Source organism: Dermochelys coriacea, chromosome 10 (assembly GCF_009764565.3).
Source record: "Dermochelys coriacea isolate rDerCor1 chromosome 10, rDerCor1.pri.v4, whole genome shotgun sequence".
NCBI classification, from domain to species: Eukaryota; Metazoa; Chordata; order Testudines; family Dermochelyidae; genus Dermochelys; species Dermochelys coriacea.
This window is the reverse complement of record NC_050077.1, coordinates 24,272,683-24,286,143: the sequence shown is the minus strand read 5'-3', so window position 1 is coordinate 24,286,143 and position 13,461 is coordinate 24,272,683. Positions and strand designations below refer to the sequence as shown.

General features: G+C 44.0%; 1 protein-coding gene across 2 annotated transcripts in view; it reads right to left on the bottom strand.

The window, feature by feature from the left end:
• The window catches only part of GRIN2A (glutamate ionotropic receptor NMDA type subunit 2A), a 321,942-nt gene that overhangs the window by 299,417 nt on the left and 9,064 nt on the right, over positions 1–13,461 (bottom strand). The window contains exon 1 of one of the 2 annotated variants that reach the window (XM_043493656.1): positions 9,074–11,766. The exons of the other annotated variant lie outside the window; for it this stretch is intronic. The gene's annotated coding sequence lies outside the window, so the exon portion shown is untranslated. Of the gene's footprint in view, positions 1–9,073; positions 11,767–13,461 lie in introns of those variants that run through there. 2 annotated transcript variants of the gene reach the window in all.

Here is a 13,461-nt window from a genome sequence, read left to right as displayed (position 1 = left end):
GGGAAAAACTATGCTCAATTGCTGTCCACTTGCTTTCTCACAAACCCCTCATAATCTTCTACCCGCAGTTAGTAGACTATGTGCATTCTTAAAAACTAAAATAAGCAGCTACAACAGGCAGCATACAGATTGTAATTCTATCTACCCAGTTAAGGATAGAACTGCTAAAACCTGTGCTAATCCTTTCAATCCTTGGTCAAAATCAGAAGCTTGTGCAATTTAAACAACATGCCAAAGTTACGTTTGCTTATGGTAAGGATTTGATGAAGACAAAAGTTAAGGTCTTTGATAAGGGCACAAGTAAAAAGTGTTTCTTTTAAAATGAAACTAGTCCATGTCTGTTGACAGATATTTTAACCCATATGTGTAATTCAATAGTTGAAGAAACTGAGGCTAAATTAGTAGGCCACCTCAGACTGAACATGAGTTCATGACAAAGCTGAGAAGAGAATCCCAGACATTTTGACATGTTCTTTAGTCACAACATCATTCCTTTGAAAGGATAAAGTATTTATCTTCTATTAAGAAGACCTCCGAATGACAAAGTATATTGCTTTTTTTAAAAAGCAAACTTGAAGATGTACATATAATTTTCACTTTGTTGTTATGTTTGTTCTTTGTATTCAAATATTTTATATATATATTTCTATTAAAATAAATCAAACATGCAAAAACTGAAGACTCAAGCATTTTAAAAGGCTAATGTGGAAATTTTTAATTGTAAGATTCCCTTTTCCTTTTGAAAGGAGAACTAGGAGAATGTCACCGAATCTTCCAAAAGCAGTTTTGTGTTTGAACTTCCTTCTATACCTGCAGTTCATGTCTGCTTTTCTTGATGAAATATCATACATGGTCACCTCAAGACTTAGAACAACAGGGTTTCCCTTGAGCTTATAAATGCCACATCTGTGTGCTTCCATAGCACATGATGCTGTATGCTTTTACCTCCGGAGATAGAACAGAAATGGGAGAAAATGTTTCAAGACGCAAGTCTGTAAGCTTCATAGTATGAGAATGGCAGAGCCAGATCTATCTTTAACCTCCACACCAGGATAGCCAAAGGTTTCAAACATTACTGCATAAGCATGTTTCTGCAGTTTGTTAGGCCGAATCTTGAAGTCCTTACTCAGGAAAGTCTCTCATTGAAATCATTTTGGGATTTGGCTTTGTCGGTGAAAAAGGATTGGTCAAACTTGTCTGCTGGATATAGAAAAATCACCAATTTACTGTACTTATTCCACATACAGAACATTCAGTGATAGAAATTTAAGTAGTCACTGATTATTTCATAGAATCATAGAATATCAGGGTTGGAAGGGACCCCAGAAGGTCATCTAGTCCAACCCCCTGCTCAAAGCAGGACCAAGTCCCAGTTAAATCATCCTAGCCAGGGCTTTGTCAAGCCTGACCTTAAAAACCTCTAAGGAAGGAGATTCTACCACCTCCCTAGGTAACGCATTCCAGTGTTTCACCACCCTCTTTGTGAAAAAGTTTTTCCTAATATCCAATCTAAACCTCCCCCATTGCAACTTGAGACCATTACTCCTCGTTCTGTCATCTGCTACCATTGAGAACAGTCTAGAGCCATTCTCTTTGAAACCCCCTTTCAGGTAGTTGAAAGCAGCTATCAAATCCCCCCTCATTCTTCTCTTCTGCAGACTAAACAATCCCAGCTCCCTCAGCCTCTCCTCATAAGTCATGTGCTCTAGACCCCTAATCATTTTTGTTGCCCTTCGCTGTACTCTTTCCAATTTATCCACATCCTTCTTGTAGTGTGGGGCCCAAAACTGGACACAGTACTCCAGATGAGGCCTCACCAGTGTCGAATAGAGGGGAACGATCACGTCCCTCGATCTGCTCGCTATGCCCCTACTTATACATCCCAAAATGCCATTGGCCTTCTTGGCAACAAGGGCACACTGCTGACTCATATCCAGCTTCTCGTCCACTGTCACCCCTAGGTCCTTTTCCGCAGAACTGCTGCCGAGCCATTCGGTCCCTAGTCTGTAGCGGTGCATTGGATTCTTCCATCCTAAGTGCAGGACCCTGCACTTATCCTTATTGAACCTCATTAGATTTCTTTTGGCCCAATCTTCCAATTTGTCTAGGTCCTTCTGTATCCTATCCCTCCCCTCCAGCGTATCTACCACTCCTCCCAGTTTAGTATCATCCGCAAATTTGCTGAGAGTGCAATCCACACCATCCTCCAGATCATTTATGAAGATATTGAACAAAACGGGCCCCAGGACCGACCCCTGGGGCACTCCACTTGACACCGGCTGCCAACTAGACATGGAGCCATTGATCACTACCCGTTGAGCCCGACAATCTAGCCAGCTTTCTACCCACCTTATAGTGCATTCATCCAGCCCATACTTCCTTAACTTGCTGACAAGAATGCTGTGGGAGACCGTGTCAAAAGCTTTGCTAAAGTCAAGAAACAATACATCCACTGCTTTCCCTTCATCCACAGAACCAGTAAACTCATCATAAAAGGCGATTAGATTAGTCAGGCATGACCTTCCCTTGGTGAATCCATGCTGACTGTTCCTGATCACTTTCCTCTCCTCTAAGTGCTTCAGGATTGATTCTTTGAGGACCTGCTCCATGATTTTTCCAGGGACTGAGGTGAGGCTGACCGGCCTGTAGTTCCCAGGATCCTCCTTCTTCCCTTTTTTAAAGAAGGGCACTACATTAGCCTTTTTCCAGTCATCCGGGACTTCCCCCGTTCGCCACGAGTTTTCAAAGACAATGGCCAAAGGCTCTGCAATCACAGCCGCCAATTCCCTCAGCACTCTCGGATGCAATTCGTCCGGCCTCAATGCATTTTTGCATCTTTCTGGAAAAGGTTTTGCAGGTAGAGGGGAACACTTTAGGTGCCACTAAAATGCAGCTACCTCTGGGATGGAACAGAAGAGCTATTTAACAGCAGCATTTTATGACAGGATTATGAAGACCAATATCCAACTGAAACTTCGAGATGGTAGACCACAATTACAAAATGAAATTGAAGTTTGGCCAGGACATCAGTTATCACAAGCAATTTATAAAAAGTGCCAGATCTTTAATGACATAAAACCAGTGCTCTGTACAGTCATTTGAAAAATAGTAGCCCCAGTGGCATAGTAGCTCCTAATATGGTGGAGCGTTTTTTTAATGACTGCTCTTCTAGGTAGTGAGGTCTTATTCTAATAGCTAGCACTCACACAACACGTTCTAATCCCAGAATTTTACAGCTGCCATGTTCTCTAACGCAGTCTCTAGAGCATTGATAAAGTTCTGTTTACAGGAAGCACAAACTCAGTGTATTAGCAGACAGATTGGCAACAAGTTATTCTGCTGCCTCTTTATACTTACGTATACAGGAACATTTTTAGTCTTTAAAAGATTATATTGCAAATCAGTGAACACTGCTTGCTCAGAGCCCAATTCTGCTCCCTTTATTCACATTGAAACCCACAGGACTAACTCTTGTAAGCAAGGTGAGAGGATTTTACCCTTTACTTGGTACTTAATGAGCCAATATCTCATCAATATTTGGAGTCCTCTCCTTCTTTGACGGCAACTGTGAACATTAAGCAGAGGGGAACATACTTCATATGTTGATAACTTCCGCTGCGTTTGCTGTAAAAGGCAAGAGGATTGCTAGTTTCCCTTCTGGGACGTCACAAAGTGTTTCATACCCACACTTTCTTACTGTGCAAGGTAATGAGAGAAACAAAGATTCTCTCTCCCCACTCCCACTTCCCCCACACAATTCTGCAATCTTTTGAGGCACAGCATCCACTGAAGCCAATTGAAATCAATAGGACTTTTGCTTGAATACAGATTCCAATATTGGGCCTTAATAATGTATTATTGGCAGATATACCTCCTGCTAAGATCTGATGCTATGATCACTGACACTGATGTAAATCAAGATTAACTCCACCCAAGTCAGAGTCACATGGTGTAAAGAAGAGAAGAATCAGGCCTGGATGTGATGAATACACCTTTGTGTACAAACAATATCAGCATAAGCAAGCACACAGTAAAAGAAATTTGTAAAGATTTTCCTTGCCTCCAAAAGATGCCCATTCCTCAACTGGCAGCAGTTTCCAGTATAAATAGTCCATGTGTCACTTCCCCAAAATTCTAAATTTTGCAACAATTCAGATATCTTTTTAAGGTGTTTGGTTTTTTGAGGAGCGGAGAGTCTGAAAACCTAATTTCACATCTTGAGAAAGACCACCACCCTCCCCTACTTTTCCACTTCTAAACTACTGTGCAGTAGTCTTCAAACCTCATTTATTTTATTTTATTTTTACTTGCCCTAATTCATTAGCACTATTCCATGTCATTTTGCTTACTCTCAGATCACTAGAAACGTTGTGGGAATTCCCATGCTTTTAAATGGTATTAGATAATTACAGAGAAGCAGAGTAATCAGATTTTTAGCTTATTGGGTTACCCAGTCTTGAGATTCAGGCATGCAAGGGAGGAGTTTGTGCTATTTTTAGGCTCTCTAAATTGTTATGACAAAAAAAGAGAGCATATACACTACCAGATGAGCATAGCTAGCAGACTTTGCAAACTGAGTTGCTGACTTTACTCAATGTGAGAAATTAAATTCACACAAATCTGTACTTGTCACCTGAAACAAAATGTACTGAACCTACAACAAGAAATAAAGTCTTCCCACACTCCATGCTCTGAAGACCTGCATATATCATTGCACTGTGTTGTAGAAAACATAAGGTCATACTGCCAATATTAACATGTATTTAGTTCATGATTCATACTTTGTCCATAAACTCTGGTAAGATTATGACTACTTACCTTAAAAAGACTTTATATCATAAACGCTGGTAAGCATGTGGCTTGGGAGAACATCTGCATCACTGAAATGGCAGATACTCAGCCTGGATTCTCATGCATGACACAAGAGATTGTAGTAGGAATCGTGACAGCCTGTCTGATATCCAGAATAGCAACTTTTCTTCTTTAATTTAACATTCTTCTCGGCCCTCAAATCCTCTGAAGCCCTAACAGCAGGTTGAAAGCTAAACCAACATAACAAGCAAAATTCCTACCATATGAACTGAGAATTTAGTTGTAAGGGGAAAAAAGTCATCTTAAAAATACATTCAAATAATAGCTCCTAGATACCACAATAATAGCCCGCCCCCACTTAAATAGGCTGATTAGTGGAAACATTTTAAAATGAACATACACAGCACTCTGTAATAGAGAAAGAGAAGTATGGTGGCAAGAAAGCTTATTATGTCCTGTAAATTGGAGAAGTGGTTAGAAAACCTTTCAGCCTTCTATAAAAAGGAGAGTAAGAATATATTAGTGCTGGACAAGTAAGCCACAAGTTAGTCAATACTTCTTCCCAAAGATAATGAAGGTAAGCCTCAAATGATACAGAAGAGTCCTGGGACTATGACAAAGAATACCAGGGAGAAGTGAAATGGGAGCTTGCAATAGCAGCTTCAGTAATCAGATGCCACTGGCCCAGTTACAGCTCCTTATCTCACACAGATTTAAAGGAAAAGTTGCAAGATAATGTTTCTGAGAAATATGCCTTTAAGAAGAAGAAACTACAAACTGTTCAGAGGTAACCGGAGGAGGCAGAAGGTATCACTTAGGGAAGGAAGCAAGAAAGTGTTCCCAAAAGCACAAGAGCCAGGAATATGGATAGAAGGTACTCCAAGGTTGTCATAACCATAGGGGTAGCCTAAATTCCTCCTTACCTATAAGGGGTTAAGAAGCTCAAGTAATCTGGTTGGCACCTGACCAAAGGAACCAATGGGGACAAAAGATATTTTCAAACCTGGTGGGTGGGGGGAAGAGAGGCTTTGTTTTGGGTTCTTTGTTTCTGTGGCCGTTTTGCTCTTGGGACTAAGAGGGACCGGACATCAATCGATGTTCTCCAAATCTTTCTAAACAAGTCTCTCATATTTCAAACTGGTAAGTAACAGCCAGGCAAGGCATGTTAGTTTATCTTTGTTTTCTGAACTTGTGCATTTCCCCTTTGCTAGAGGGAGGTTTATCCCTGTTTTGTTGTAACTTTGAAACTAAGACTAGAGGGGGTTCCTCTGTGCTCTTTGAATTTTTGGCTACTCTGTAAGGTTAACTATCAGCCTAACTTTACAGGGGTGAGTCTTTTACCTTTTTCTCTTTACATAAAATCCTTCTTTAAGAACCTGACTGATTTTTCCATTCTTCTGAGACCCAAGGGTTGGGGTCTGTAGTCCCTTTGTAACCAATTGGTGAGGATATATGCTCAAGCCTTCCCCGGGAAAGGGGGTGTAGGCTTGGGGGAATAGGACTGCAAGTGGTCCTTTCTCTGATTGTTTGTTTGTTAAATCACTTGGTGGTGGCAGCAATCCCAAGGCAAGAAAGGAATCTGTGCCTTGAGGAAGTTTTAACCTAAGCTGGTAAGAATAAGCTTAGGGGGTCTTTCATGCAGGTCCCCACATCTCTACCCTAGAGTTCAGAGTGGGGAAGGAACCCCTAAGGTTCAGCACTGAAGGCTTTATTCTGGGATAGATTTGTGGGTTTTGGTTTTCTTAGGTTTATTTCTACAATAAAACTTCCACATGATTTCTTGATCTATGTTATCCCGTTTAGGGTTTACCACCGTCTAAATTCTCTGCTGAGTTTATCCTAAACCTTTATTTGTTTTAATTTCCCACCTTCTTTCCCTAAATATAAATATCGTTTGACTCAAAAGTGTGCAACTCCATCTGGTCTTGCCCTCCCAGAGAATCCTTCTCATTTGCTCCAACGAATCCAGTCTTTTCATTTTAGTGCCGCTACTGCCTTTGTCCTATGCCCAGGTAGCCAAGAGACGCCTGGCACTCCCCCACTATCAGATACATTCCTATAAGGCCATGCATTGGAAATTGCTTATCACACTTCTAGGATGCTGAAAGAAATGCTAAAGGAATCAGTAGGCAGAAGGAGAGCTGGCTAGGCCTGGTGACAGACTTAAGAGGCTGGAGAGAATAGGACTAAGCCAGCTTAGTGAAATAAAAGAAACAGGACCAGGCTAAGGGATGGCCAAGTATAGAGTAGAAAGGATGGGATGAAGAGAAAAAAGGACAGGTCTTGGAAACAGCTGTTCAGGGGAAAGAGGATCTGGAGCTGGGTGGATAAGAAGTGTAAGCAGTTGTACTCACTGCCGCAGTGCCAACCACCATCAGAGCATGGTGTTCCTGGGGTCTTCATCTCCAGCACCTGCTGCCGACTGCTTTATTGGTCCTGCAATGGCCTGTCTCTGGCTACATCTTCCGTGGCCCAGCCCTCCAGCCAGGACAGGTCATTCCAGTTCAGATTCCTGGGTAATGAAAGTCCAACTAAAATGTCCACACCAACATCCAAACAGAAAATCCTCCTGCCCATTGCAGGCTACGTTGATGTCCCTCTGCTCGTCATCCCTGGTCCTGTGGACTGCAGAGCTGTTCTTTGTTCCTTCAAGGGCTTTTCCCTTGGAGGCTGTTCTTCCTAGTAGGTTTTCCTCCTGCCTTTAGGGTAGCCAATGTCTAATCACAAAAACCCAAACACCCTTGCCCTGCCCCCCATCCTGCCCCTTCCCTGAGGCCGTGCCCCACCCCGCTCACTCCATCCCCCCCATCGCTCGCTCTCTCCAACCCTCACTCACTTTCACTGGGCTGGGGCAGGGGGTTGGGTGCAGGAGGAGGTGAAAGCTCTGGGCTGGGGCCAAGGAGTTTGGAGTGTACTCCAGGCTGAGCCTCGGGCTGGGGTGCAGGAGGGAGTGCGGGGTGCAAACTCTAGAAGGGAGTTTGGGTGTAGAAAGGGGCTCAGAGCTGGAGCAGGAGATTGGGGTGTGGGGTGCGGACGCTGGCTGGGGCGCTGCTTATCCCCCCTACACTGCCACCCGAGGTAAGGCAGGCTCCCTACCTGCCCTGGCCCCGCGCTGCTCCCAGAAGTGACTGGCATATCCCTGCGGCTCCTGGAGTGGGGGAAGGGTCTCCGTGCACTGCCCCTGCCGCTCCAGTGGCCGCAGTTCCCAGCCAATGGGAGCTGCGGAGTTGGCGCTTAGGGCAGGGGCAGTGCGCAGAGACCCCTGCTCCCCCCCCCAGGGGCCGCAGGGACGTGCCAGCCACTTCTGGGAGTGGCACAGAGCCAGGACAGGCAGGGATCCTGCCTCAGCACTGTTGCGCTGCCGGACGTTTAGCAGCTTAAAATCTCCCGGTTTGGCTTCAGTAGCCTCTGGGAGATAGAGCCTGATTCCAGGACACTTCCGGCAAAACCAGGAGGATTGGCAACCCTGCCTGCCAAGCCTCCTCTCCCCTGGGATGCTGGCAGCTTCCCTCTTTTTATAGCGCCTGTCTCAAGGCTCCCATGGGAACAACTCCCTGTGGTTCTTTCAAGCCTGCTTTCACCAGGCCCTGCCCAGAGAAAAAGAGCTCTCTTTTCTCCGGCTACATAGTCCTTCCTGACCCTTTTACAGCTGAGGTAACTAATAGTAATTAAGTCACCACATCACGATCAGCTGGGGGTTGTCTACTACATAATCACAGGCAATACTGAGCTGACTCCCTTTGAAAGGCCAGCCAGCCTGTGACAGGCCCTTTCACTGAGGCACAGCTCAGTTTAGTTAAAGGCTCCTTTTTGGTAGTTTCCATACTGATTTGCTACCACCCAAGGGGCAGCTTTAATTTCCTGAGCCAGCAGTTGCCAAAATGTGTTCTGAACCAAAACTCTTCACTTTTCTTGTAGAAACGTTTTTATTCCATTGTCAACACACACTCCGATACCAGTTCAATGTCTTATTACATAGTTTGAAACCTGTTACAGTTCGTATACCATATACTGGGCGTTATTCAACCATCCATGGGAACATCAGCTGCTAACAAGTCTAGAGTCAGCTCTGGTAAATTTTTAGCCATTTTGCAGATATATTTTTACTAGTCAGAACAGTTAAGTGGAGAAAGTAAGGGACAACGACTTAAGAGGCAACAGAAAAATAGCAAGCTAGTTTCTTTCCTCCAAAGATGAAGATGGCCATCCAACAAATTGACAGTCATCATCAGGTAGCATAAGACCCAGTGGCTTAATATACCTTAAGGAAACTGCATCGTTTCTGATATCATTCATCATGTGAAAACAGATGAACATACAGGTCCCCTCTCTTCCCAATGAGGTGCTTATAAACACGTGTCCTTATCTCTAGGGCATCCCCTCACAGCCAGATGCAGCATTGTTTCTCACACGCCCTCTGGCAACTTCTTCCTCAGCCACAACAGTCCATCCCAGTCAACCCCTTCTTTGTATTGCCTTCCTGGTTATTCTGTGGCTCAGCTCTCCAGCCAAGTCACAAAACAGTTTGATTGCCTTCCAGGGGTCAACAATAAAAAAAGTCCTTCTCCCCTCCTGGGCTTCTTCCTCATTCCCTGGTCCTTCACATAGCCTACCTTCATGCACCTTTCCACTCAAGGGTCCCACCACAAGAGTTAACCCCTACTCCTTCAGCTCTGATTCCTAGTCACAGCTAGCCTCGCTCTAACAAGCCTTCCTAGGAAGAAGGAACTCCCTATACCATCTCTGTCTCCTGGATCTCCACTCTGGGCTGAGCTCCTTAAACAACCTCGCTCCACCTCCTCTGCCAGGAGGCAATTAATCAACCACTTCCCAGGTGCAAGGCATAATTAATAGGTATTTACCCTTACCTTACAGGTGATGGGGCTAAGCTCCATCACAATTCATCATGCAATTTAGACATTTCTGCCCACACAGTTTACCCAGAACACATAATTAGTATCATACAAAAAACAACATGTAATTTATTTGGTAATTATATGTTTCTGCAACTGCTAAAAGCAACTCTTTACAGGTATGTTGTGCACTTAAAATAGATTATCTTAATTCTATTTTATGTTTAATCTAATAATAACAATCTGTCCTAATTGTATTGTAAGTTGTGTTGAGCTGGAAGGTGACTATAAAATCCTTGCTCTTTTGGGTTTCATAGTGGTTTTACACATGCACAGACTTCCCACTAGACAAAAATCAATGCAGTGAAAATTAAGTATTCTTATTGTTAATTCTAGTCATGTGGCAACACAAACTGGTAATGCAACTGGTCAAAACTTTATACTAATAAATCAAAGTAAAATGTACTGTCTTGAAGCAGAAGTTAGAGACAACACTCTAGAAGACAATATAAATGGGACCCTATTAGAAATGACAATAAAGTTAGAGTTAAAAGAAAAGAAACTTTCTACCTAACATGCCCTCCTATGTAATATAGACACACATCCACTCTGCTCTACATTTACAAGGATATCTAAGCATTATGAATGTTGTATGTAGTGTAGCTATACCTGTGTCAGTTCCAGGATATTAGAGAGACAAGATGGGCGAGATAATAACTTTTATTGGACCAACATCTGTTGATGAGAGAGTGAGACATTTTTGAGTCACACCTAGTTCTCCTTCAGGGCTTGGAAAGGAACTCCCAGATCACAGCAAAATGAAAGGTGGAACAGATTGTTTAGCATAAGTAGTTGGCACATATTGTATGGGACCATTCAATGTAAAGTGGCCCTTTAATACCTCTGCAGTCATAGGACAAACGAGGGGGTTAGTGGGTTACAGATTGTTGAAATAAGACATTAATCCAGTGTCTCTCTGCAGTCCATGATTTTTGGTGTCTAGCAGAGTAATGAATTTAAGCTCCCAGACATATCTTTTGAAAGTGCTGTTAAAAGGTTTCCTTTGAGGATTAGGACCGATAGGTCTGTAGTCCACAGGGCTAGCTTGCCTTTATTATATTCACTCCATTGTCTTTATTAGACTCTGCTTTCATATATTCAACTGTAACACAAAGAATCTACAGACTTGTATCCTGGAAAACCATTTGGCTTAAGTAAGTAAGTTAGCATATACTGGCATAAGTATAGTGAAGTATAATAGGCCTGTAACCTTTGGCATAGATAAATGGTGTAACAGTTACCCCACAGATTTTTGCAGGAAGTAAGGAGCTTGCTCAACGGCAGAAGTTGGAACTTAACAGTAAATGGCTGCCACAAAGTACATGGAAGTGAACCCCGCAAGATCCATTTTGGCAAGGGGTGATGAGAATGATGATAAGCTAAGATGACATTTACACATATCATATGTGTAATATGTTAACCTATAGGGTAACTACACCTCAACATTATGTGGGTGAAACCTAGATTTGGGCACGGTGGGTTGGGCAGTGGCATGGGACCTATAATAAGACAATCATGTGGAGGGAGTTCTCCACCTTTTGTTATGCGCTTTCTACCATCTGACCTGCAACTCAGAGAGGAACCTGGACCATCGGAATCATTTACCACCAGGTCCTCAAGGAAGGGTGTGAGTATGCAGATCTAAGAGTTTATGCAAAGAGTGAAACCACAGCTAGCCCCAATACTATATCTTTTGATGTAGCTTGGAGCTTTTCTGGCTTTGTTCATTATTCTAATAAAGATATTTAAGGCTTTACTTGGCCCTCAGTGTGAGTGTCCTTGCCCTCCACCATGAGGCTCCCAAAAGATATTGAACTTCATGGTTTTAGTTCTGCATAGCCTGACTCTGGGGTAAGAACCTTATCGCAGTCAAATCAATTGGCCATCAATCCAAACATTAACCTTAAAACGAATCAGGCAACATAGAGAGAGTGGTCGCTTTGTGAAAGAGTATTTTTGTCTTTTATCATTCTCCTGTTTCATTTTATTCAAGAGCACAGTGATTGTCTGGTTTCACCCACATAATTCTAACTAAAAAGAAAAGGAGTACTTGTGGCACCTTAGAGACTAACAAATTTATTTGAGCATAAGCTTTCATGAGCTACAGCTCACTTCATCGGATGCATTCTAACTGGGGCATTTAGTTAGGGTTCCCAGGTGTCCACGTGATCGAAAAGGGACCCTGGTAGCTTTAGTCAGCACCACCAACTGGGCCCTTAAAAGTCCGGTCAGCAATGCTGCAGGCCTGAAGCAGGCTAGTGGTACCATGCTGCACCCTAGGAGCCGGACCTGCTGGCCACTTCCGGGGTGCAGCGTGGTACCAGGACAGGTAGGGAGCCTGCCTTAGCCCTGCTGCGCCACTGACTGGGAGCCACCCAAGATAAGCCCACCTCCCAACCACAAGTCCCAACCCCCTGCCTCAGCCCTGAGCCCTCCCCCGGACCTGGAGTCCCCTCCTGAACCCCAAACCCCTCATCCCCTGCCCCACCCCAGAGCCCACACCCCCAGCCCAGAACTCATACCCCCTCCTGCACCCCAATCCCCTGCCTCAACCCACAGCTCCCTCATGCATTCCAAACCCCTCATCTTCAACCCCACCCCAGAACCAGCAGCCCCATCTGGAGCCCTCTCCTACTCCCAATTCCCTATCCCAGCCCAGAGTCCCCTCCTGCACCCTGAACCCCTCATTTCTGGTCCCACCCCAGAGCCAGTTAGAGCCCTCACCCCCCTCCAACACCCAATCCCCTGCCCCAGCCCAGTGAAAGTGAGTGAGGGTGGGGGCGAGCAAGCCACTGAGGGAAAGGGAATGTGGAGCTCGGGGGGAAGGGCCTCAGGGAAGGGGAGGGGAAGGGAGCGGAGCTTCAGGGAAGGGGCAGGGCTAGGGTGGTCAGTTTTGTGCAATTAGAAAGTTGGCAACCCTATAGTTAGTGCACAGGATGAGGTACACCTCATGTTATGATAGGCATGTGTAGGATCCATGGATCTTGAAAGGTGTGTTGTGATGGGTGTTGATCATCACAAAACCTGCAGACATGTCCACTGCATCTGCTGTTCCAGCACAATCTGGTGCTGCTTTGAGTTGATGTGTCCTCAGCTGGGGGGAGCTTTCTTTTGATGAGCTTGGAGAGGCTGGGGGAGTTGTATGAAGGCCAGAAGTGGGGATTCAGGAAAGATTTCCTTCAGGATGGAAAATGATAAAAGACAAAACCACCCTATCACCTGTGGGCGAACATGTTACACAAACCGATCGCTCTATATTTGTCCTCATTCTCAAAGGAAATCTGCACAACACTTCCAAAAGATCAGCCTGGGAGCTTAGGTTAGGGCTGTTACCTCCCATATAATTTTAGTAGGAGTAGAGCAAACCACTTCCTCAGGCTCCTTTGAAAAAAAGAAAAAAATCAATTTTCTGCCTTCATTTTCCCTTCCCTTTTTCAGTGGTAAAAAGAAAAGGAAAAGGAAAAGACAGACTGACAAGTAGAGATATGACAAAACAAACTAATTTCTGTAACAACAAATGAAATAAATTTGTGAAAAATTTAAAATAACAAAAATCTTTCAAAGCATGCAAAACAAACTTTTGAAGGTTCACAAAAACATTAACATCTTTTAACTAGCTCTCTCTATGACCCTCCAATACATTTTTGCTCCCCCACTGCCTCCCAGCAACCATGGAGTGACAGCAAGAAAGACTCTCCCTGGAACTATACATTTCTGTACACTATAGCTCAGTGGG